The sequence below is a fragment of the Schistocerca gregaria genome, chromosome 3, assembly GCF_023897955.1.
Source record: "Schistocerca gregaria isolate iqSchGreg1 chromosome 3, iqSchGreg1.2, whole genome shotgun sequence".
Lineage (NCBI taxonomy): Eukaryota > Metazoa > Arthropoda > Insecta > Orthoptera > Acrididae > Schistocerca > Schistocerca gregaria.
This window is the reverse complement of record NC_064922.1, coordinates 931,984,543-932,011,631: the sequence shown is the minus strand read 5'-3', so window position 1 is coordinate 932,011,631 and position 27,089 is coordinate 931,984,543. Positions and strand designations below refer to the sequence as shown.

General features: G+C 44.0%; 1 long non-coding RNA gene across 1 annotated transcript in view; it reads right to left on the bottom strand.

Annotated features, from left to right (window-relative positions):
- LOC126355820 (uncharacterized) overlaps positions 1-26,733 on the bottom strand; it is a 209,930-nt gene extending 183,197 nt beyond the window's left edge. The window contains exon 1 of the long non-coding RNA XR_007565539.1: positions 26,672-26,733. This is a non-coding gene — a long non-coding RNA (uncharacterized LOC126355820). The remainder of the gene's footprint in view (positions 1-26,671) is intronic.
- Positions 26,734-27,089: the final 356 nt, after the last annotated feature.

The following is a 27,089-nucleotide window of genomic DNA, read 5'->3' as shown; positions in this document are numbered from 1 at the left end:
CCTCACACTACATTTTGCTTCGCGTAATTTTTGTTTGTCTTCAGGGCTTTGGCTATGTTTATGTTTGCTGTGAAGTTCCCTTTGCTTCCGCAGAAGTTTTCTAACTCGGTTGTTGTACCACGGTGGCTCTTTTCCATCTCTTACAATCTTGGTTTGCACATATTCATCTAACGCATATTGTACGATGGTGTTGAACTTTGTCCACTGATCCTCAACACTAGCTGTACTTGACACAAAACTTTTGTGTTGAGCCGTCAGGTGCTGAAATCTGCTTTTTGTCACTTTTGCTAAACAGAAATATCTTCGTACATCTTTTTAATATTTCTATTTACTGCTGAAATCATCGATGCAGTAACCTGTAATCGTGCAATAAAGGCTCTTTCTGTCTACATTTGTTGAATGTCAATTGCCACTCATTGCACCAAATGTCGACCCCCTCCAGGTACTTCTGCATTTCACTATAGTTTTCTAGCTTTACTACTTCTCTGTACATCTACGTCTACATGGATAATCTGCAAATCACATTTAAGTGCCTGGCAGAGGGTTCATCGAACCACCTTCACAATTTTCTATTATGCCAATCTCGTATAGCTCGCCGAAAGAACGAACGCCTATATCTTTCCGTACGAGCTCTAATTTCCCTTATTTTAACGTGGTGATCGTTCCTCCCTATGCAGGTCGGTGTCAACAAAAAAATTTTCGCATTCGGAGGAGAAAGTTGGTGATTGGAATTTCCTGAGAAGATTCCATCGCAACGAAAAACGCCTTTCGTTTAATGTAGTCCATCCCAAATCCTGTATCATTTCAGTGACACACACTCCCATATTTGGCGATAATACATGAAGGGCTGCCCTTCTTTGAACTTTTTCGATGTACTCCGTCAGTCCTAGCTGGTAAGGATCCCACACCGCGCAGCAGTATTCTAAACGAGGACGGACAAGACAGACTAAGACAGATCTTAATAGATCTGTTACATTTTCTAAGTGTACTGCCAATAAAACGCACTCTTTGGTTGGCCTTCCGCACAACATAGTGTGTGTTCCTTCCAATGTACGTTGTTCGTAATTGCAATTCCTAGGCATTTAGTTGAATTTACGGCGTTTATATTTGACTGATTTATCGTGTAACCGTAGTTTAACGGATTCCTTTTAGCACTCATGTGGATGACCTCACACTTTTAGTTATTTAGGGTCAAATGCAAATTTTCGCACCATTCACATATGTTTTGTAAATCGTTTCGCAATTTGTTTTGATCTTCTGATGACTTTATTAGTCGATAAACGACAGCGTCATCTGCAAAAACCCGAAGACGGCTGCTCAGATTGTCTCCTAAATCGTTTATATCGATAAGGAACAGGAAAGGGCCTATAACACTACCTTGGGGAACGCCAGAAATCACTTCTGTTTTACTCTATGGCTTTCCGTCAATGACTACGAACTGTGATCTCTCTGACAGGAAGTCAGAAATCCAGTCACGTAACTGAGACGATATTCCATAAGCATGCAGTTTCACTACAAGCCGCTTGTGTGGTACAGTGTCAAAAGCGTTCTGGAAATCCAGAAACATGGAATCGATCTGAAATACGTTGTCAATACATAACAGAACCATACGCGAAAAATCTCATTGAACTTGCTATGTTATCTACGAGGTCATTCATACATATTGTGAAAAGCAGTGGTCCTATAACGCTCCCTCGGGGCAGATCGGAAGTTACTTTTACGGCCTAAGACGTTTCCCCGATCAGAATAACTTGGTGCGTTCTATTTGCAAGACACTCTTGAATCCAGTCACACAACTGGTCTGACATTCCTCCGTACTTTTTTCACTAGGCAGCAGTGCCGAGCTGTATCAAATGCCTTCCCGAAGTCAAGGAACACGGCATCTACCTGACCGCCTGTACCTTTTGGTTTTGGGTCCCATAGACGAACAGAGCAAGCTCTGTTTCTGAGGATGTTTTCACAACCCACGTTGTTTCCTACAGAGAAAATTTTCGGTATTCAGAAATGTCGTTTACATCGTATAAAGTATTTTACATAATTCTGCAACAGACCGATGCCAGAGATAAAGGTCGTACAGGTTTGTGCGTCTGTAGGCGTCTATTCTTGTAAATGGAAATAATCTGTACTTTTTTCCAGTCACTAGGAACGCTTCGCTTCTCTGGAGACCAACGGAATACTCCTTTTCTAATAGCAGCAAGCGCTTTCGCGTATTATGTTTAGATTCGAACTGGTATCTCGTCAGGTCCATTGGCGTTCCCCTGCTAATCGATTTCAATGCTGTTTTATCCCTTGGTCACTAATTTCGATATTTGTTATCTTGCCGTTCGTGCGATGACTTAAAAAAACCTCGATTGTGTGAGCTTTCTCTGTGAAACTGTTTTGGAAAAAGACGTTTAGTGTCTCAGCGTCACCTGTAACATCCTCTGTTTCATTGTCAATATGCTCAGATAGTGCTAGACAAATGGTTTCGATCCATTTATTGATTTAACGTAGGACCAAAATTTCTTAGCATTTTCTATCAAGTCGGTATTTAGAATTTTACATTCGAATTATTGTAACCTCACGTATTGCTCTCCTTACTGTAATTCTGGTTTCATTTGTTTTTGTTTGTAAGTGAGTATATGGATACATTTAAATTTGAAGTGGAGCTATCTTTAGGTTTCACAGCTGTTTCTTGAAACGGTTGCAGAAATACAGTGGGTCCACCCCATCTCTAGTAATTTTAATCAGCACATACCTGTCTAAACCGTATTGTACGATGCTGTCCAACTTTCCTCGTTAACGGTCAACGTTGTCAGAGCAGGAGGTGAGATTATCGTGGTGACCTGTCAGATAATCTGAAAGCCGTCTCTTGTTGTTCTTGCTAAACAGAGCGTTCTTACATTTCTTTGTATTCCTATTCATAGCCGTATTCAGTGATGCTGTAACGATCTTAAGATCACTGATTTCCTGTTCTACGCTGAGTTGAAATGTTCGATTCTTTAATTGATTGCTCCAAGTAATTTTCTGATAAAGCATATAATAGCACTCGATTCTCTATTCCTACTAACCGTCTTGATCACTAGAGTCTCCCAGTCTATAAATGGTTAAGTTGAAAGCGCCGCATCTCCCAGTCTATAAATGGTTAAGTTGAAAGCGCCGCATAAAATTATAACATGGCTAGGAAGTTTACCCAGGTGTCGTCTGACGTTCCGCCATTACTGCTGCTGAAGCAGGGGGGGGGGGGGGGGCGTCTCTAACAGTATTAGATGACAACGGTTGACTCACTTTCGAGACTTAGCTTCACCCAAGCTATTTTTCATTAGATGTCATCGTATTTTTGTTGCTAGAAACACGCCTCCACCACCAGGTTCAAAATGGCTCTGAGCCCTATGAGACTCAACTGCTGAGGTCATAAGTCCCCTAGAACTTAGTACTACTTTAACCTAAGTAACCTAAGGACATCACACACATCCATTCCCGAGGCAGGATTCGAACCTGCGACCGTATCGGTCGCGCGGTTTCAGACTGAAGCGCCTAGAACCGCACGGCCACTTCGGCCGGCTCCACCACCAGGGTTCAACCTACCTTTGCCATACACATTCCAGTCAGAGTTTAGAATTTCGTTGCTCTTGTCATGAGGGTTGAGTCAGTTTTTGTCCCTAGCACTATGTGACCATTGGTACCCTTTATAATCTAGGCTATTTCAGGGGCTTTTCACAGAGCTTCTGCAGGTAAATAATGCTACACAAATACACTGACAAAAATCGCAACACCGAAAAATAAGTAATGTAGAGTAATGAAATTTCATGAATAAATTTATGTAGATAATATATTTAAACGATTAACGCTGCAAGGTGAAAAGTTAATTCATGAGCGAGATAAGCCACTGCGAATGTGAAATGATGCTACGCCAGTAACCAATGTAGCCACCATAATGTTGAATACGAGCAGGCAAACGTGCGTGAGTTGTGTTGTACGGGTGCGAGTTGTCAATTTGTGGGATGGAGTTCTATGCCTGTTGCACTTGGTCGGTCAATACAGGCACGGTTAACGTGGTTGCAGATGTTGATGGAGTTGCCCTCCGATGATGTCTCATTTGTGCTCGATTGGAGACAGATCTAGTGACCGTGCAGACCAAGGCAACATGTCTACACTCTGCAGAACAAAAAATGGTTCAAATGGCTCTAAGTACTATGGAGCTTAACATTTGAGGTCATCGGTCCCCTAGACTCAGAACTACTTAAACCTAACTAACCTAAGGATATCACACATATCCATGCCCGGGGCAGGATTAGAACCTGTGACCGCAGCAGCTGCGTGGTTCCGGACTAAAGCGCATAAAACCGCTCGGCCACAGCGGCTGGCCCCTGTAGAACACTTTACGTTACAACAGCGGCATGTGGACGAGCGTTATCCTTTTAGAAAACATCCCCTGGAACGCTGTTCGCGAATGGGAGCGCAACAAGTAGAACTAGCAGACTGACGCAGAGATGTACACTCAAGAATTCGTGGGATAACCGCACGAGTCCTCCTGTTGTCATACGAAATCGCAGCCCGGACGATAACTCCAGATGTTAGTCCAGAGTTCTAGGCTGCGAACAGGCTGGTTGCAGACGCTCGCCTGGACTCAGTCTAACCAACAGACGGCCATCACTGAGTGACGCAGAACCAGCATTCACCAGAGAAAACAAAATATCTCCACTCTACCTTCCAATTAGCTTTCGCCTGACACCACTGAAGTCGCAAATGGCGGTTCGGGGTCTGGGGAATGCACTATATAGGGCGTCTGGGTCGGAACTGTCCTCGAAGTAAACGATTTGTAACAGTTTGCCGTGTAACTGTGGGGCCAACTGCTGATCAGATTTCTGCTGCAGATGCAGTACAATGCTCTAGAGCCATTAGTGGAAAGCAATGACCTTCCCTCTTTGTAGAGCCATGTGGTAGTGCGTAACCGGTGTTCTTGAGACCGTACATTCTCGTGACCACCTCTGACTGCAATCCTGTATCATGGCCATATTCCTGGCAAGTCTTCCTGCAGTGTAGCAGAAGGATCAGCCAGCTTGTCGTAGCTGTATTACACGACCTCGTTCAAACTTAGTGATAATGGTGTTTCTGTCCTATTAGATTCATTCTCCACTAACATCAACTCACCACCTCCAATATGACAATCTTTATAGCGTGTATTTAAAGTAGCCCTCATTTGTTTCCTCATAGAGGCGATAACAGAGCCACTCTTACGTGATTGACGCGAAATTTTAGTTGACATCGCCTTTCAGATGTAAAAATACGCCTTTCTTTTGTGTTGCACAACTCCTCCTTGATTTTGAGATATTTTATCTGTCAGTGTACTTTATTTCTCCGATCTGCTACGGCGAATGTTACACTGCATAGACTCAGAACTCGTCTTTTCGTGTCTTTGATGAGATTTATCCATCCTAGAGCACCACTTGTGTATGCTACGTATACTCTGCTGCCCTCACAGCCGCTTTCTGCGCGTAATTCTTGCCTGACCAATTAAAGGAAGTCCTACGTTGCTCCACACGACCGCGGAGATAGAGAAACCTGGATCCAAGAACGTAACAGAATCGTCTGAGTCTCTGGTTTAAGCCTTCCACTGGGCTCCAAACCAGAGGACCGCGATTGGTTCTGGGCATAAGGCTACAGAAAGGTAACTCTGCTTCACCAAGTCATTCAGACGACTGTAGAAATCGAGGATAGCCTCTGAACCAGTGCCTCGGTCACGAAAAAAATGAAGTTCAAGAACACTTCCACCTAGGCAGCAAAATAACGAATGACGGAAGGAGCAAGGAGGACACCAAAAGCAGACTATCACTGGCAAAAAGGGCATTCCTGGCCAAGAGAGGTCTACTAGTACCAGACATAGGCCTTAATTTGAGGGACAAATGTCTGAGAATGTACGTATGGAGCACATTACTGTATGTTAGTGAAACATGGACTGTGGAAAAACCGGAAAAGAAAAGAATCGAAGCGTTTGAGATGTTGCGCTATAGTAGAATGTTTAAAGTTAGGTGGATTGATAAGGTAAGGAATGAGAAGGTCCTACGCAGATTCGGAGGGGAAAGAAATACTCGTAAAACACTGACAAGGAGAAGGGAGAAGTTTATAGGACATCTGTTAAGGCGTCAGAGAAGGACCTGCAGTGGGTAAAAACTGTAGAGGGAGACAAAGATTGGAGTACATACAGCAAATACTTGAGGACGTAGGTTGCACGTACTACTCTGAGATGAAGAGGTTGGCACGGGAGTGGAGTCAGTGGCGGGCCTCATCAAACCAGTCGGAAGACTGATGACTCAAAAAATTCCATGACCCTAGGCCATAACTGTTCGCGATTGGTTTGAGGAACGTTCTGGATATTTCGAGCGAATGATTTCGCCACTCACCCACATCGTCATCCTGAATACCATCGGATATTTAAGGGACGTAATCGAGAGCTCTGTTCGTGCACAAAATCCCCCAACGGCAACACTTAATACTTGCGGGTATAAAGGCAGCATGGCTTAGTATTTTGCAGGTAACTTCCAATGACTTATCAATTCCATGCAGAGTCAAGCTGCTGCATTACGCATGGAAAAAGGAGGTCCAACACAATATTAGCAGACGCCTGTAGAAATCCTTCTTTCCACGAACAATACGAGACTGGAATGGAAGGGAGAACCGATAGAGGTACTCAGGGTACCCTCCGCCACACACAGTCAGGTGGCTTGCGGAGTATGGATGTAGATGTAGATGTAGAGCAGACATCCCACGACTTTTGTCCTGGTACTGTATACACTGATCACTCTCATTCATGTGACCACCTGTCTTAAGCCTGAATAACCACAGTGCGCAGTTGTACCGCTCCTAGACGTGCAAGAAGAGCGTCATTGAGATTCTGAGAGGTAGCGACAGGGGTGTGGATCTGCTCAAAGGAGGCGGTCCCACAGAATTTCGGTTGGGTTTAAGTCCGGGCAGTTTGGCGACCAGGGGAGCACGGTAAATTCATTCTGATTCTCTTCGAACCATGTTTGTACGCTGCGAGGAAAAACAAACTGCATGTGGGGGTGGACACGGTCCCCAAGGACAGATGTATGCTTGTCCTGATCCACTGCGCCTTCTTATACAATAAGATCATCCAGATAATGCTACGAAGGTATTCTTCAGAAGATAACGTTCCCTTATGGGGGCTCCAGGCTTTGCTTTCAGACGTTTAAAAAAAATGGTTCAGATGCCTCTGAGCACTATGAGACTTGACTTCTGAGGTCATCAGTCCCCTAGAACTTAGAACTACTTAAACCTAACTAACCTAAGGACAGCACACAACACCCAGCCATCACGAGGCTGACCCCGCCGAGAATCGAACCCGGGAACCCGGGCGCGGATAGCGAGAACGCTACCGCACGACCACGAGATGCGGGCCAGACTGCACAACTGTCATATGTCGGATGGAGCATATAACGTGATTCATCGGAAAAGAGCACCTGTCGCTGCTGACTTGACGTCCAGCTGTGGTAGGGGCGTCCAGATTCCAGCCTTCCATGAATAGCAGTCAGGATGGGTGCATTGATCAGGCACCTGCTGCAGAGGCTCATCCGCATCAACGTTCGCTGAACGGTCGCTAAAGCCGGCGTTGAGCGTGCCGAGTTTCTGACGTCATACCATGGAATAGGACGTTCGGGAGTCTTTCCGAACGCGCAGAGCAACATCTGGCATGCCAGATACTCTGAGCGTGCGTCTGAGCGTTGACCAATTAGATGGCACAACGCCACCTACGTCACAAGCACGCCGGCTCCCTTCAGCACAGAGTTGTGAGGCGCCATATTGGCATTCATTTCAAGCTTATACGTATATATGACATTTATTAGCATCAGCGAATTGAGAATCACTGGAAAACCAGTTGTTAACGTGTGATTCGTTACACTGAAACATCATATTCGTGTCAAAAGAATTATTGTAGCTTGCGTGTTACGAGAGTAGGGTATTTGGAGGCAGCGATACACTGAAGATCCACCCAAAACGCATGGTTCTTGGTACAATTTGTTATAATTAAATTTCAATTAGTAACATATATACAATTAAGGTTTTCAGGACGGGTAAGATAAAATGACTACACGACAAGAGTGTGTTGTTGGTTTAGCGTCGCCGGCACGGAAGCTCAGCGTATTCGGTCAGAGAGCTGGTTGGCCTCTGTAATAAAAAGAAACACGGATGTTCGCAACGACTAAACACAACGACCAACAAGAAACAAAATGCTCCCCCTCCCCCCCCCCCAAAAAAAAGAAAAGCGCAATGAGCAGCGTCGCTGTTTCATACTGAGTTGTTTCTTGGGGCGGCGATTCGCGTCTTAACCCCTCCAAAGTTTTTTCCTGAGATTCGCGTTTTTATTAGATTCTGATACTTTATTATTAGTTTAATATAAATATATACCATAATATTTGATGTTATGTAAATAGAAGGCCGGGGTGACCGAGCGGTTCTAGGCGCTTCAGTCTGGAATTGCGCGACCACTACTGTCGCAGGTTCGAATCCTCCCTCGGGCATGGATGTGTGCGATGTTCTTAGGTTGGTTAGGTTTAAAAAGTGCTAAGTTCTAGGGGACTGATGACCTCAGATGTTAAGTCCCCTAGTGCTCAGAGCCATTTGTAAATATAAGTTCACCTTTTCTTGAGGGGTGACTTTCATCGATTGGCTTAATCTATAAGACAGCTTGCGCTACCTGTATAAATATATTTTGGGCCTTTTTCATTTACGCTTCGTAAATCGCATGTTTCAAAGAATCTGCTACTGGGTAGGAACAATGATCAAATAAGGCTGACCTTGGGGTTTTACTAAAATGTGGAAACGGTGAAATAATGTTTATCTTATGCGGTGTAGTATTCCAAATTTGTACCGCACTGTTTCTAATGGAACTTTTATAAACCTGTGTCCTTACTGATTTGACATGGTACATTCTTTTCGTGGACGATGGAGGAAATGTGCGTTTTGGTAGAGCTAACGTGGGAATTTTACGAACGCCCGTTGAGTAAACAGTGTGATTTACGAACTAGAAACATCCCGCAACTGCCGCTGGAGTGCGTTGCGATCGCGTATACCACGTTGGGGCCCACGTACCGTGTGCACAAGTCGCATCGCTCCTGAGCGTTCAGCAGCACGCTGAACTCGGCACGCTCAGCGTTAACGTTCGACAGCACGGCCCGTGTGGCGACGGCTTAAGCGGGCACTGTTGGTAGCTCCTTGGTCACTTGCGCTGTCAGTTGCCGAACAGTTGCACGTCTATTCGCGCGTACATATCTCTGCAGTCGTCGTTCACATCTGTCATCCATGGCCCGTCAGGCATCACATTTGGCTCGGCCCCGGTTTTGGATAGTACAGTTTTGCCACGCACGGCATACTTTAATCAAGGTGCCGCGCGAACAGTTTACAAAATTAGCGTTTCCGGAAATGCTGCCACCCTTGGCCTGAAAGCCAATGATAATGTCCTTTTGGGCGTCAGATGAATCAATCAGTTTCGGCATTGCGACAACGTCTGCACTGTTTCTCCGGTTTTTTATTTTTATTTTTGGCATGTTTTGACCAAAGATTGATTGCCTTTGGTGGTACTTCCTTGTGGAGTGGCAAGGTGTGAGAAATGGTTCCACTTTATAGTGTATTCGTTTGAACAGGGACTTGGGCTCTCTGTGGGTCCTTGAGTCCTTTGAGGGTGTTCTTTAGGTAGTCGTACGAGTGATGGACAGTAACTAAACTGAACAGCTGAAGATTATATCATCTTTGACGGTAATGTGCGGGTGCAACAATGGCTCGAGGCAACTTGTACTTGTGCCAACGTTGTGGTAGGGCCTGGCTTGCATTTCCCCGATAGTCGGATAATTTGTGAAAAAGACGAGTTGGCTGCTCTTTTATCTCCTCTGCGACGTATTTCTCTAGTCCTCGCCCACCTTGGAGCACCTAGACTCCATTTGAAACACCTTTGTTGTGATACACTACTGGCCCTTAAAATTGCTACACTTTGAAGAAATACATATGATAAACGGGCAAAATAGATTATACTAGAACTGACATGTGATTACTTTTTCATGCAATTTGGGTGTATAGATCCTGAGAATTCAGTACCCAGAACAACCACCTCTGGCCGTAATAACGGCTTTGATACGCCTCGGCATTGTGTCAAACAGAGCTTGGATGGCGTGTACAGGTACAGCTGCATATGCAGCTTCAACACGATACCACAGTTCACCAAGAGTAGTGACTGGCGTACTGTGACGAGCCAGTTGCTCGGCCACCATTGACCAGACGTTTTCAATTGGTGAGAGATCTGGAGAATGTGCTGGCCAGGGCAGCAGTCGAACATTTTCTGTATCCAGAGAGGCCCGTACAGGACCTGCAACATGCGGTCGTGCATTATCCTGCTGATATGTAGGTTTTCGCAGGGATCGAATGAAGGGTAGAGCCACGGGTCGTAACACATCTGAAATGTAACGTCCACTGTTAATGCGAACAAGAGGTGACCGAGCGTGTAACCAACGGCACTCCACACCACAACGCCGGGTGATACGCTAGTATGGCGATGACGAATACACGCTTCCAATGTGCGTTTACCGCGATGTCGTCAAACACGGATGCGACCATCTTGATGCTGTAAACAGCAGCTGGATTCATCCGGGAAAATGACGTTTTGCCATTCTGCAACAAGGTTCGTCGTTGAGTACACCATCGCAGGCGGCCCTGTCTGCGATGCAGAATCAAAGGTAACCGCAACCACGGTCTCCGAGCTGATAGTCCATGCTGCTGCAAACGTTGTCGAACTGTTCGTGCAGATGATTGTTGTCTTGCAAACGTCCCCATCTGTTGACTCAGGGATCGAGACGTGACTGCACGATCCGTTACAGCCATGCGGATAAGATGCCCGTCATCTCGACTGCTAGTGATACGAGGCCGTTGGGATTCAGAACGGCGTTCCGTATTGTCCTCCTGAGGGCACCGATTCCATATTCTGCTAACAGTCATTGGATGTCGACTAACGCGAGCAGCAATTTCGCGATACGATAGACCGCATTCGCGATAGGCTACTATCCGACCCTTATTAAAGTCGGAAACGTTCAAAATTCAAATGGCTCTGAGCACTATGGGACTTAACATCTGAGGTCGGAAACGTGATGATACGCATCTCGCCTCCTTACACGAGGCATCACAACAACGTTTCACCAGGCAAAGCCGGTCAACTCGTGTATGAGAAATCGGTTCAAACTTTCCTCATGTCAGCACGTTGTAGGTGTCGCCACTGGTACCAATCTTTTGTGAATGCTCCGAAAAGCTAATCATTTGCATAGCACATCATCTTGTTCCTGTCCGTTAAATTTCACGTCCGTAGCACGTCATCTTTGTGGTGTAGCAGTTTTAACGGCCAGTAGTGTAGTTACAAACTACGTATGTTAGGGTCACAAGTTGTTCCCCAAGACGTCGAGCCGTACAGCAGGGAGAGTTATACCATTACTCTATAAAGTTTTAGTTTCGTTGACGGGTTTAGATTCCTACTCGTAAAAAACGGCGTGAGTACCCGGATCATCTTCATAGTATTCAGTTTTCTATCGTGTATATATGGGGTAAAAGTTATCCCTTTATCCAGTATCACTCCCAGGTATTTTGTCGTCGTAGTCCAGGGTATTGGCTGTCCATTGAGGGCAGGTCGAGTCCGCAGTTCCTGCCGTTTCTTCATAAACAATATTGCTACAGTTTTAGTAGAGTTTAGGGTGATTATACTGCTCTTTCCCATTGTTCGGTGACGGCAAGTGGTTGCTGCATCCTGTTGACAAGTTGTTCGATGTTCCTTCCTGAGGTTAGGAAGGCTTTGTCATCGGCGTACAGACTGGCGGTGACGTGATGGATGGTGGGAATGTCTATAATATACTAATTAACCGGGCATGGTGATATCACCACTCCCTGTGGGATGCCAGTTGAGACAGTCTTCAGTGATAATTTCTTCCCATCTACTTGTACAATCAGACGCCTGGCCTTCAGAAATCTATCAATCAGCTTGATGTAACAGTCGGGGAGACGGGTATGATCGACTATTTTGACTATATGCTTGTCGCGCCACACCCGATCATATGCCTTTCGGTATGTAAGAAAACTCCAACTGTGGAGTTGCGTCTGTTCAGGATCTGTGCGATCCGAATCAGCTGAAGGTCAAACATTTTGTATATGGCTGCACCTTCAGAGATAGTGAATAGTTACAACTGGAAGAAAATAGCCCTCGGTCACTATTTTTAACGAATTAACCGGGTTTCAACACTGCTAGGAGTGTCTTCCTCATAATTTAAATCAAAGAATGGTCTATAACATGGTCACAGAATTATGACTGAAAACTTATGATACAGAATATAAGTAGTCCGTTTGCAACCTGTAACCGCGTAAGTACCTAACAGCCCTTAGTGGCTCGCCATCACAATTTTTTATCCTAAATATCTTTGTGACTAATGCCCTTTTGGCATATTTAGTATTTGATAAATGTCATATAAGTACTGCCAGTCTTTCACGATGATTCTGTATTTATACTCTGTATCATACGTTTTTAGTCATAATTCTGTGAGCATGTTACAGAGCATTCCTTGATTTAAATTCTGAGTAAGACACTCGTAGCAGTGTTGAAACCCGGTTAATTCGTTAAAAATAGTAACCGAGGGCTGTTTTCTTTCAACCGTGGCTGAAGCTCCGCCGATAACCGTGGCTGCAAGCCAAACTGTTCGTGGCGGATGGCGTTATTTTCTTCCAGATAGTCTTTGAGACGCTGTAGCAGCACCCGTTCCAGTATTTTGCCGAGTGTAGGCAACAGACTGCTTTCCGGAAACGCTTTATATACCCTGAACTGCTATTACTGACATCTCCCGCCTGTGAGTGGTTATTGCACATTTACTTCCAGCATAGGCTGTGGTCATATTAATGTGAATGGACCGTGTACACTGTCAAAGTGCTGTTGAAATGCCTAAAGCCTTCATAAGGTAGCTACACGACGACTGCATTTGAGTACCACGCATAATTTTTATTGCTCTCTTTTGTGGTATCAGTGCTTGCTTTCTAAATGATGGGTTACTCTAAAAAATTGTTCCATAAGGCATTATGTACATGCAAACGTGTTACGAAACATTTTGGTTTACTTGCAAGAGCAGCAATTATGGGAAGAGCAACAGCAGCCGAAGTTTAATGTTCAGCAGTTTGGTAATATTCTTCTTCCATTAGAAGTTGTCATCGGCATCATGAATTATCTCATGTTTACTGTCTGATGTTCACGTGTTGCATCAGCTGTTCGTATGGCTATTTGTTGCCCATAACTGAATATAATGTGTTTTATCAGAATTTAGTTAGAGCCGATTTTCAGGGAACTACTGACGCACTAAGAAAGACGTTCAGCTTTGTAGTACGAACGATGTTCTGCCGTAATCTGTTGGACAAAGTTCTCATACTGCAGCCATATTTGTACAAGATGTGCTCACTGACATAACTTGCTGACATTTGTCGGTTTTGTTTTTGCCCTAAATATATCAAAGTGAGCGGTTGACCTAAAGTAAGCTTTCACTCTAACGATATGGAATGTAGAACGAAATGTCAGAGTAAACAGGCTACTGCCCGCTTGAGAACGCTGCCATTAGAACTGCACACATATTTCTTTCCAGTAGCGAGACCTTATGGCACACTAGCAACGGGAGATCTGCAACTACTTCACATTTAGACGTTATGTCTGTGCTTGTCTTTACTTAAGACACTACTGACGTATCTCGACCAAATATCTGTTAATTATGTAATTTCGCCAGTTGCAGCTGACATTTTCATGGAACATTTTGAGTAAGAGGCATTAAGTAGTGCTCCTTTGAAGCCTTCTTGCTGGCTTCCCTATGTGGACGATACATTTGTTATATGGACATACAGCGAAGAACAACTACATGCGTTCCACAATTTCTTATATGGAATTCACCCCAAAATCAAATTTACATTGGAGGCTGAGAGCGATGTCGGTCTCCTGTTCCTAGATGTGTTGGTATACAGAAGGTCTGATAACACTCTAGGTCACAGAGTGTACAGAAAGTCGACTAACACAAACAGATATTTAGATGGCACCGCGCACCATCACCCAGCCCATAAGCAAGCAGTACTGAACACAGTCTTCACGTGCCTTTCGTATAAGCAATTACGACAACTTGGGATCGGAGTTACATTTTTTAAAGAGGACAATGAAAGCAAATGGGTATGATAGTTATTAAATCGACAGGTCTTTTAGGCGTAATAATTATAACGCTAATAAGAATGACTAGGAATCGCCTTCACACGCCGTTAGGTTATCGTTCCTTTCGGGCGTTACTGACCGCATAAGCAAAATTCTAAAGAAAATGGTATTCAGACATTTAGCATTAGTAAAAAAAAAAAAAAAAAAAAAAAAAAAAAAAAAAAAAAAAAAAAAAAAGAGATTTTTCCCGACGGAAAACGGAGGCACCTGATTGCAGGCGTCTATCAAGTGACATGTAGCTGCAGGAAAGTGTATACAGGGTGTTACAAAAAGGTACGGCCAAACTTTCAAGAAACGTTCCTCACACCCAAAGAAAGAAAATATGTTATGTGGACCTGTGTCCGGAAACGCTTCATTTCCATGTTAGAGCTCATGTTATTACTTCTCTTCAAATCACATCAATCGTGGAATGGAAACACACAGCAACAGAATGTACAAGCGTGACTTCAAACATTTTGTTCAAAATGTCCTCCGTTAGCGAGGATACAAGCATCTACCCTCCATCGCATGGAATCCCTGATGCGCTGATGGAGCCCTGGATAATGGCGTATTGTATCACAGCCGTCCACAATACGAGCAAGAAGAGTCTCTATATTTGGTACCGGGGTTGCGTAGACAAGAGCTTTCAAATGCCTCCATAAATGAAAGTCAAAAGGGTTCAGGTCAGGAGAGCGTGGAGGCATGGAATTGGTCCGCCTCTACCAATCCATCGGTCACCAAATCTGTTGTTGAGAAGCGTACGAACACTTTGACTGAAATGTGCAAGAGCTCCATCGTGCATGAACCACATGTTGTGTCGTACTTGTGAAGGCACATGTTCTAGCAGCACAGGTAGAGTATCGGGTATGACATCACGGCGGTGAGTCGAGGAAGTACTGTACATACTGATGAAACTAAAATGAGCTCTAAGATGGAAATTAAGCGTTTCCGGACACATGTCCACATAACATCTTTTCTTTATTTGTGTGTGAGGAATGTTTCCTGAAAGTTTGGCCGTACCTTTTTGTAACACCCTGTTTAGGCGAAAAGGGAAGAATTGTTAAGGAACTCATTAAGGAACACGAACGGCACATGCGGCTAAAACAAAGCGCAAAATCAGTAGCTGCAGAACATCATGAGAACTGTTGCTCTGACATCGATTTTAATAACGTACGTGCCGGCCAATGTGGCCGAGCGGTTCTAGGCGCTTCAGTCTGGAACCGCGCGACAACTACGGTCGCAGGTTCGAATCCTGCCTCGGGCATGGATGTGTATGATGTCCTTAGGTTAGTTAGGCTTAAGTAGTTCTAAGTTCTAGGGGGCTGATGACCTTAGATGTTAAGTCCCATAGTGCTCAGAGCCATTTGAACCAACCAATAACGTACGTGTACTGGCTAAGAAAACAAACATTTATAGAAGGAAAGTCCGAGAAGCGGTTGAAATTTCCTAGAATGCATGTCATTTCAATACAGAGGACGGCTATAGGCTTCCGGCATTGTGACTCCCCGCCATCAAGGAAGTAAATACGCGGCCGCGCTGTGTGAGCGGCATAAACAACGCGCTGCAAGTCACTTCGGCGGACAATAATATTTTATATTTTGGGTAAACAGTCTCTCTCTCTTGCTCTGTCCGTTTTGAATCTATCCAATGATGACGACCAACCAGTAGCAGTAGCAGGAATTTCAACCAATAACCCTTCTCCAGCGTAAGTGTGGAATAGTGCCTTTCTAGCCAATGACGCTGGCCCGCCAATGGTATCCACAGGAGGTGAGCTACTAACGCCCCTTCTTCTGCATCAGAGCCGGAATATTAGTCTATGACTATGGCACACCAATGGTAGCCATATGAACTTTAACCAATACTGTCACTTCTCCAGCACGAACGCGAGAAAAACCCCCGTTTATAAGAGGACGCGATACTCGTCTCTGACAGTATTGTAGCAGTAGAGGATATCGTAAGATCCCAGCAGAGGGCTGGAAACGTCGATCATTTCAGTAGAAACATGACGTGGCCTAATAACCCAGAAGTTTTTAACTTCAGTCCGTTAATTATTCCTCTGTACTACGGCTCTATCGTGCTTTCGTTCAATTTATGCTACATCTTATGGTGCGTGGTGAAGGGTACTTCGTACCATCGTTACTTCTTCACTTTCCCCTTCCAGTCGCTAACGGTTAGCGTAATGAACGATTATTGGTAAGCCTGTGTGTCAGATGGAATCTCTATAACTTTATCTTCATATTCTTATCGCGAAATATACGTAAGAGGGAAGTAATAAACAGGTTGCTTTTTTTCTAGGAAGGTAACAGTAAATCCTACCGTTGTGAAATGTAATGTCTGCCACTGGAGTCGTATGTACATCTCCGTGACGCTCCGGCTGTTACTAACTTAATCAGTACGAAAAGCGCTGCTCATCTTTAGATTTTCTCTGTTTCCTCTCTCGGTCCTCTTTGGTACGGATTCAAGACTGACGAGTACCATTCAAGTATTGATCGAAGGAGGGTTTTGTAAGCTTGGCGGGTGGACTACACTTCCTGTCAACTCTTCCAGCGAAACTCAGTCTGGCTTTTGCCTTACCTGCGGTTAATTTTGTGTGTTGCTAAGCCTTAAATCCCTCCGAACCCACATTCTTACATATTTTATGAATCTGACCGCTTCAAGTAATTGTTCTGCGATCTCCAATCCTACAATAAAGGGTCTTTCCATGTATTCTCAACAGTCCGCAGCTCGTGGTCGTGCGGTAGCGTTCTCGCTCCCGCGCCCGGGTTCCCGGGTTCGATTCCCGGCGGGGTCAGGGATTTTCTCTGCCTCGCGATGACTGGGTGTTGTGTGATGTCCTTACGTTAGTTAGGTTTAAGTAGTTCTAAGTTCTAGGGGACTGGTGACCATAGATGTTAAGTCCCATAGTGCTCAGAGCTATTTGAGCCATTTATTCGCAGCACGTTAGATTTGTTTATGTTGGGCGTCGACTGCTATTCCCTGCACGTAGCATTTTGATACAAATTTTTAGCGTCGCCGATTCAAATGGTTCAAACGGCTCTGAGCACTATGGGACGTAGCATCTGAGGTATCAGTCCCCTAGAACTTAGAACAAATTAAACATAACTAACCTAAGGACATCACACACATCCATGCCCGAGGCAGGATTCGAACCTGTGACCGTAGCGGTCACGCGGTTCCAGACTGTAGCGCCTAGAACCACTCGGCCACCCTTGCTGGCTCTGGCGAGAACCCAAAAAACGATCAATGAGTACGCCGCAAAATATAGGAACGATGCCATTATTTCATCAAAATCGAGAAACTTAGAAACAGCATTATACTTTTTTTTTACTGATGTAACGAAGCCCTATGTGCAGGACAACAAATTTCGTCGGAGGGTACAAACGAATTCACAATTATACTACGAGACGTTTCAAGATGAAGGATTTCCATTATGCAATATTAATGTGATCTCCCCATTCCCCCCTCCCCCCCCCCCCCCAATCACGCCACTAATGCTACTCTGTTATGTCTATTTTTATTACCTAGTAAGGGAATTGCACGGCTCTGATCTCACCGAGATAGAATAAGAAATAAGATACCGAGACAGCATTCTGCGCTGCGCCACCAACTATCCTCGTCAATAGAGGGAGGGATGATGCCTTGCTCGTGCTTTACTGCCGAACCGTGCGATGAGAGTTAAGCTTTTATTAACGCAAGTATATTTTACTATAAAAACTTTACCATGTCATTGTAACACGTTTATAACGCGTGCAAGATGTCGAGAAAATTACTATTTTCCTTTTTTGTTATGTAAATATCAACACAGCGGGTGTAAATCAAAAACTATAAAGTAATAAAAGTAGTTAACATTATATACGAAGTTGTCATGTACGCTTTACAATCCCTTCCTGAAATTGCTTTTTTTTTTAATCCTAAATTTTTAGTTGCCTTTCCTTTTGTGCCTTTCACGAAAATATTAATGCCCACTGTGTACTGAGCATTATTTCGCTTTATTTAAATGTAAGTAATGTAAAACTTGAAGATACACAAAAAAGGAGTTTTTGCCACAGGGACCACTACCCTCGGATTACTGTTCTGTACTCTTTCCCCTGCACGGGCCTTTAGATCGAAGCTACGCTATCATAAATGGCTCGTAACACGCCCTACTAGCACCAAAAATGCTATTTTTCTAAAGGCTTGATCATTTGGAGCAGCAACTTCTCTCACTTCCATTCCACGCAAACTCTTCTTCTTCTTCTTCTTCTTCTTCTTCTTCTTCTTCCTCTTCTTCTTCTTGCGTTACGCCCTCTGCAGGACCACGGGTAGCCCCTTCGTGGACTGCATTTTCCTCTTCTTCTCCCAGAACCTCTTCATTCTTTCTCTTCTTCTCTCCCGCTCTTCTTCCGAGATCTTCAGTGTCCGTTTCTACTGTCGGCTCCACTGGTGACACTCTTAATCTTTTCCTGTATTCTTCTCTGGCATTGATATCTGGCATTGATATCTGGCATATTGGTCGGTGTATATTTGTTCCTCCAATTAGCCTTTCCTTCGACCTTGATCCCCAATTCCAACCAGTCCTTCCGAATTTCAACAACCCATATGGTTGCTGTCTTTCCCGTTGTCCTCCCTGTTGTTTCCCACACTCTCTTCGTCATTCTGTCCATACTCATCCTAACTACATGTCCAGAAAACCTTGCCCTTTTGAGTCTGATTTCCCCGGATATTGTTCACATGTTCCGGTACAATTCCGCCCTAGTTCTTCGCATCCACCTCTCTCCACCTCTTTTGGGACCTAATATTTTTCTCAGTATTTTTCTCTCTTCTTTCTCTAGTTGTTCTGTCCATGACTTCCTAGTGTCATCGTCGGAGCAGCATACAATACTGCATTTCTCACCGTTGCCTTGTTGTGGCTTATCTTTGCCTCTGTGGACATATTCTTTTTATTGTATATCTCTCTTGTCATGCAGAAGGCTAACCTCATCTTCTTTATCCTCTCTGTTATTCCTTCCTGTTATAAATTCTCCCAGGTATTTAAATTTGTCCACATCAACTCATGCATACACAATTAATTTGGACGAAAACGATGACGAGTAGCAGTTATCCTGTTGAAAGTGATTTCAGAAGTGGACTAGTTGGAGCAAGAAATGCATCAGGGGTATTTCAGCCCTTTTAAAGCTTCCCAAGGCTACTGTTGGTGATGTGACTGTGAGGTAGAAACTCGAAGGAACAATCAAAATCAACACCAGGCAGAATTCGTGTACTGACGGGTAGGGACCCTGGAGTATTATGGTCGTCAACTATAAAAAAAATCGAATGAAACCACCGGACGGAATCAATCGTGAGTCCCACAGAGCTAGCAGCAGTTCAATTAGCATCGTAACTGTCCGTAGGGAGTTAAGAAGAATGGGGTACAATGGTTCCGGAACTCCTGTTAAACGATACATTTCCGTTAGTGTTAAGTGATGCTTGAAGTGGTTATAATGAGCGATGTCACCGGACAGTGAATGACTGGAAACGAGTGATATGCAGTGATGAATCATGCTGTATTTTGTGGCAACCCGAATGGAAGTGTTTCAGGTTTTCGACTGCCTGAGGAACGTGTGATGGTATCCAGCGATCTAACACCAACAGTGAAATACGAAGGAGGTGGTGTTACATGACGGGGTCGTTTTTTTGTGTTTAGAGTGTGGTCCCCTTTTTGCGCTTAAGGAAACGCTGCATGTGGAAGGATATGAACACATTTTTCAGCACTGTGCTGTGTGAAGCAGAGGAACGGATCTTAATAGATGACTGTATCAGCGTAACAATGCGTTCTGTCGTAAGGTAGCATTTGTGAGGCAATAACATTCCTGAAATGGACTGGTCTGCCCAAAGTCCAGACCAGAACTAAATGACATCTTTTGAATTAGTTAGAGCGTCTACCTAGTTCCAGACTCCAGAGTCCAACATCACTACCTTTTTCTGGCTTCAACTCTTAAGTAAGAATGGGCCCCCATTGCTCTGCAGACATTCACAAACCTCAGTGAAAGTTGTTGGATGTGAGGTCCGCCAGTTAAGCAAAACACTGTTTTTTCTCAGTACCCAAACATGTTTCGGCACCATTGTTCCTCATCAGTGGGCTTTCGTTTTTATTTAGCCCGTAATGTGAACATTTTTGTTAAATGATTATAGAATTATGTGGAAGTTTAGCTCAAACAATAGATCGTTTCTTTCTGTAAATACCTTTACATTCAACAAAAATGTTCACATTACAGAATAAATAAAAACGAAAACCCACTGATGATGGGACAGTGGTGCCGAAACATGTTTGGGTACTGAGAAAAAACTATGTTTTGCATAACTGTAGGACCTCACATCCAACAATTTTAACTGCAAACATGGCCAACACAATGAGCTGCAAATTAAAATGATGAACACTCAGTGAAAGTGTTCTCAGAACTTTTTAAGCCATAGTAAAGGCGAAGGGTGGACGGATTCTATATTAATTTCCACTAGTAGATGTCCAGGTAGTATTGATGGGATACTCCATACATTAACGTAGTACCCTAAGAAACAGAAGTGTAGCTTACTAAAACATTAACATAACGTATCTGGATAGAAGAGTCACCTAGTTGTCTGAAACTAATGTACAATCATTTAAAATTTTACTAATAAGTGTAACAGGATCTGCTACAGCAGGGGCAGCCAAGATTTCGGCTCCCTTTCATGGCCTGGCACGGGTGACATAGTGCTGAGCTTCGCTGCACATTTCCCACACAGCAACACCCCGCTGTCTGAGCGGAAAGGCGGGGAAGAGGCGGAAACCGCGATCGCACTGCTTTTAAATGGCGGTGCAGTTGAGTTGCATGCGACTTTGTTTTACATTTCACATTTCTCAACAACATAGATTACAAACAAAACAAATTTTTGGGTATTGTTCAATTTTTTTGGAACACTAAAGACCTAATTTTTATCTGGTACAAATTGTCGGCCTGCGAACAAAGGAAGGTCATTCACACAAATATGTCGGTCGAAATATTATAGCACTTTTGCAGCCTCATCATGGAGATACGAAAACTCTACCTGAGGAAAGCAATGGGAAGTTGTAACAGGATTTGTCATTGAAATGGGAGTAGCCATGTAGATGAATCAGTTACATCTGCACATGTACAGGGGCGTTTTCAGCTGAAAGACAAACGGTCTCGAAAACAGCCATCAAACAGTGTTCTAAAGACGATTAGGAATCTCTGTTTCTCGTCTTTGAAGGGCACGATGAACTCTTCAAACTCGCCTTGTCTTTAACGGTAGTGAGCTTAGCTAACTAGACTGAGTTTGGCAAAATGAGTTCCTTCTGCTGGAAGATATATTCTTTAAGTGCGTCCCCATCAAATCAGAAAGAAATTGTTCCTCACTCTGCAATATCGCAGTGTGCTCAGTGCGAAGTAAAATCCACTACAATACGAGGTCAGCTATGCATTCGGGATGTTGCTATTTTCGTTCCTGCGCTCCTCGTCTCTACTTCACGTAATTAGTTATGAACAACTGCAACATAGCTAAGGAGATATTCACTTCTGAACGCATACTACGTCTTCACTGTAGAAACCACGGAAATCTCACAAATGGACAAGTCGACACTACGAAATATTTCTCACGACCACGAGCGAACTGCTCCACTCTCCAAGTCTTCCCTGTGACTGTACGTCACTGCTTCCCCTCCAGCACCTCCTGCGTCCTCTGCGATCCGATGCTCCTCCCCCACTTCCATACAGTCTCCCCATTAAAGAGCGCTGTGATTGGCTAGAGCGCTCCCGCCATTTCTCCAAGTTAACACACACTCACAAACATATTGAAACACATACGAAATACTGGATTTACATTTATGTAACTTGGACTTATATAACTTGGTCTTAAATAAATATTCCTGTCGCTGGACTATAAACACGCTCTAACACACATTATTAAATACATAAACAAATCAAATATACATATATCAAATGAACAGAAACAAAAGCAGGCCAGTAGCCTAATGTCTCTGTGCTTTCTAAAACACAGTAAATATTTGACCAATTTCTTCATGAACAGTATATTTTGGATATAAACAAAGACATAGACGAATAAATATATTTATAAGCATGCTGCTACAGATTTTCGTGTAAATGTGGAGTACTTACAGCCAGATGTGATTAATACTAATTGGTCTCTCTGACCTCCAATAACTCAGATACTATTCAAGTTACATGCCTGTAATTCATACCAATTTACGTTTACACTAACAGCTTTCTAGAGACATGTCGATCGATGAAGTCGGATGAAACGTTTAGATTTTGGAAATTCGTTGCTGGGTGTTACTTGTATAATTTAGTCAGATACTAAACTGTACTAAACTGTTCTGAGAACACTTTCACTAAGTATTCATCATTTTGATTTGCAACTCATTGTGTTGGCCATGTTTGCAGTTAAAATTGTTGGATGTGAGGTCCTACAGTTACGCATAACATCGTTTTTTCTCAGTACCCAAACACGTTTCGGCACCAAAGATATTGAAAATGTGATTACACCATCAGAATCGTCGATCGAATAATAGTAATGTGTTTCTTTTTAAGGTATCATGATTCCTCTGGCTATTATTATTTTCTACATGAGCTGTGAAATGTATGCTATTATGCTATCACGAAGTCCGCCATCTTTGGCACTCCCGGCATACACATTTCCTTCATCGACACGAAGCATCAACACGGAATTCCCAGCCACGCGGTCGGCCTGGACCACGTGCTGCGGCTACCCCTCTTGCTCCAGCTAAAGTTCGGCGCCACGCGGTTGCTGATGAGTCCTGGCTTGACGATCGGCCCGTGGGGCCACGCCAACTCGGAACTTAAGACTATTTTCAGGGCGCCACAACTCGCCCGTTACCTCACAGCACAACGAGGCGGGACATAGTTTGTGGCGTCACCGATGAATGCATTTCTCCCAGGCTACTCTCTCCAGCAGCTAGGCACCCTGGTAATTGGCAACGCTGGGGCCAGCGCCATATTGGGTCTCTGTTCCTGCTTCCGACTCACTACATAAATTTGTAAGCTTTTAAACCGTCTTTGCCACTCCTTGATGTTCTGCACACACCCCAAAGCACATTCTACAGTCAGACATGGTAGAATGACTCTGCTGGATGGCACGTCACGCGATGTATTGCCACTTGCCACTACACAACCCCTGCACCATCCACCTTCTGCTATTCACATCATTATAAGGATTGGCAGTTTTCAAAAATTTCGAAATTTGTGGTAAGGACTATGTTCAAAATGGCTCTGAGCACTATGGGACTTAACATCTGAGGTCATCAGTCCCCTAGAACTACTTAAACCTAACTAACCTGAGGACATTACACACATCCATGCCCGAGGCAGGGTTCGAACCTGCGACTGTTGAGGTCATCGGCCCCTCTGCTTATGCACTACTTATTCTAACTTAAACTAACTTATGCAAAGGGCAACACACACACCCCTGTTCGAGGGAGGACTCGAACCTCCGACGGGGCATCTGCGCGAACCGTAACAAGACGCCTAAGACCGCACGGCTACCTCACGCAGAAGGCAGTTCTGAGACTGTTTGCACAACGGGTCGAATAGGTACTCATCTTTCTTCCTTTGACAGAGACACTAGTAACACGCACACTTTCAGGAGATCCAAAGTTTCAGATATACACGAATATAAACTTGCATACGAACAGAAACTATTCACGACACTAAAGGGAGTGTCATTCCGTTCGCCACTGCATAGAGGCTGACGCCAGAGGACACGTGCATGATGGTGTTGTCTTGTAAGAGGAAGTTTTGACAGACGCGCATGTGATTCTACGTCTGCTTCAAACAAATGTTTCGCAGTCGTCTGCACTAGAATGCCGGCTGGACTATCACTGTGTTCTACCAAAAGTACCGTTACGTAAATGGCTGGGTTACCGTCATTATTGATCCCGTTGGTAGGGAAAGAAACATGAATCAATGTATGAGAGACACACCGGGAGCCGAGGACTTCTTTGTTCTTTATTTGTGTTTTCCACATAATTATAACCTCACATCGTTCAGTGTTAGTCCATTCTGTCGTGTATACCCTTACAAAATCGAAATTGCATTTTATAAGTAAAAACAAACTAGCTGCTCGCGTGATTTATGAGCTTTCAAGCTATCAAAAAAATTTAGTTTTGATGCAAGTACAGGATACATCAACAACAACAAAAAATCTTTGTAATTATTGTTGTTATTTTGCACTAAGTAGAACGTTATTGATTAAGATCAAAGTCAAGGCTGCGGTAGTGCTCTCAAGGGTACTGTGTGAAGTCTCTTAAAACTTGACAAGCGTAACTACCTAATGAGGTCTTTTATGTATTTTACACATACTTCCGCTGTACTCAGTACTGTTTTATCTCAGTGCAACGGCCAGAGTTCTTAAAATATTGATAGCAGTGTTTGCATGGACGGCAGCTTGTATGTTTAACACTCGTTTCGCTAGCCAATATGAAAAAGCCTTAAACAAGGTGAATGCATTGCCGGTAGAATATATAATGATGGAGCCTGTTTTCCAACCTAGACTGTTTATCTCTTCACAACTGTATCGCTGGTGCCTGTACCATCCTGTCAAAATTTGAAAAAAAATCTAAATACAAGAGTTTCCCATCAGTACGAAAGTTGTTTGGCAATAACACAAAAAGTGTTTTATATAAGCTTGTCGAAGTACTAAAGCGATGTGTGATATGGTTTTGTTTATCATTATTTTAATTTTACCTTTTCATTTAGGAAATTGCGTTTTCTAGAGGTATATGGTAAATCTGTATTTTTTTACAGCATCCACCTGTATCACCTTACAAATCAAAAGTTTTGGAATAAAACCTTAACTAAGCAATGAAAATTTCAATCTTGCCATAAATTCTGTTAATTTTTAAGTAAGAGACAAGAGAACAACTATGTAAAACAAAAATGTCCCATGGCTCCGAAGACCTTAATGTATCCACAATTAGTTTCTAGACGGTTCATCGCCTCCAGTTTCTAGGTAAATCTAGTAAGACTCTAATGCATATGCAAAGAAAGCGATCCGAGATGACGCCCAATACGTATGTAACCTGCAAAGGACCCCGAAGAGCAGCTGAACGGAATGGACAGTGTATATACGATGAACATTAACAGAAACAAAACGACGATAATGGAATGTAGCCGAATTAAGTCGGGTGATGCTGAGGGAATTAGATTAGGAAATGAGACACTTAAAGTAGTAAATGAGTTTTGCTATTTGGGGACAAAAATAACTGATGATGGTCGGAGTAGAGAGGATATCAAATGTAGACTGGCAATGGTAAGGAAAGCGTTTCTGAAGAAGAGAAATTCGTTAACATTGAGTATAGAGTTAAGTGTCAGGATGACGTATCTGAAAGTATTTGTTGGAGAGTAGCCATATATGGAAGTGAAACGTGGACGATAAATAGGTTGGACAAGAAGAGAACAGAAGATTTCGAAATGAGGTGCTACAGAAGAATGCTGAAGATTAGATGGGTAGATCACATAACTAATGGGGATGTATTGAATAGGATTAGGGAAAAGAGGTGTTTGTGGCACAACTTGACTAGAAGAAGCGATCAGTTGGTAAGACATGTTCTGAGGCATCAAGGGATCACCAATTTAGTACTGGAGGGCAGCGCGGAGGGTAAAAATAGTAGAGGAAGACCAAGAGATGAATACACTAAGCAGATTCAGAAGTATGCAGGTTGCAGCAAGAACTGGGAGATGAAGAAACTTCCACAGGATAGAGTAGCATGGAGAGCTGCATCGAACCAGTCTCAGGATTGAAGACCACAACAACAACAACAGGTATGTAACACACTTAGCGTACAAGTAGTGCGGTTATAATCTTAATTGACCGAAGCTCCTAGGAGCACTACTGTAGTCAACGCTTACTTACGGTAACTGTTCTCCGTGAATCCTCGATGGATGGCCTTTTACGTTCTTACAGTGCATCGAAGTTGTATGCGGCTGCAGTAGTCAGCCGTCCAGAACGTACTTAACAGATGCAGGAGGGTTCCACAATTCACTGATCAAAACAGGAATTCACGAGCGATAAACACTGTCAGCAATTTGGTGCTAGGTCCATCTAGGTTCAAGACACCCCGAAAATGCAAGACAATTCAAAGGCTGTAAGTGTGCAACAGGATTACACGTGCGTGTTATGACTGTATCGTAGCGTAACTATTGGCAGGCACACACTGCTTAGCAAGCCACAGCGGCAGCCTTTACTGCGAACAGAGATGGCAAACTGAAAGGCATGTTCAGCATCACCTATAGCCCAATGAGTACCACACGCTAGTCACTAGCTCTACAAGCCTTCAGGATACACACATCGTGCCCACGTTGCAACAAAACAAGAAGCTGCAGATGTTACGTTCGTGCTGTGAACCAGTGTGGGATACGTTGAGTGGGGAGGGAGGCGACCGGCTGTTACCTGCACTTGGGGCGGAGGCTCTGCGATGTAGTGCGGTGTGGCGCGTCGGCTGCGGTGCCGGCTGTACAGCGAACACTGTGCGTACGTCACACGTCACCTGGCCGTCCGACGCGGTGACTCGCGGCCCACTGGCGACGCCGCCGGACGCGATACGCCGCGGCGCTCGCTTATCGTCGCCGCTATCGCCGCCTGCACGTCAAATCGTGGCGCCCAATCCGTGGCCGCAGGTCAGCACTGCGGGTTTCGCTCCCACCGCTCCAACAACCGAGTGAAGCGAACTGTTCTCTCACGTAAACACACGCTTGACATGCAGTTTACCTTCTCTCGCTGACTGTACCGGTAATGTAACTGATAATGATAAACAAAAGGCCGAAATTATAGACCTACGATGGAGGACTGCAGCTCCATTCCCCCTTTC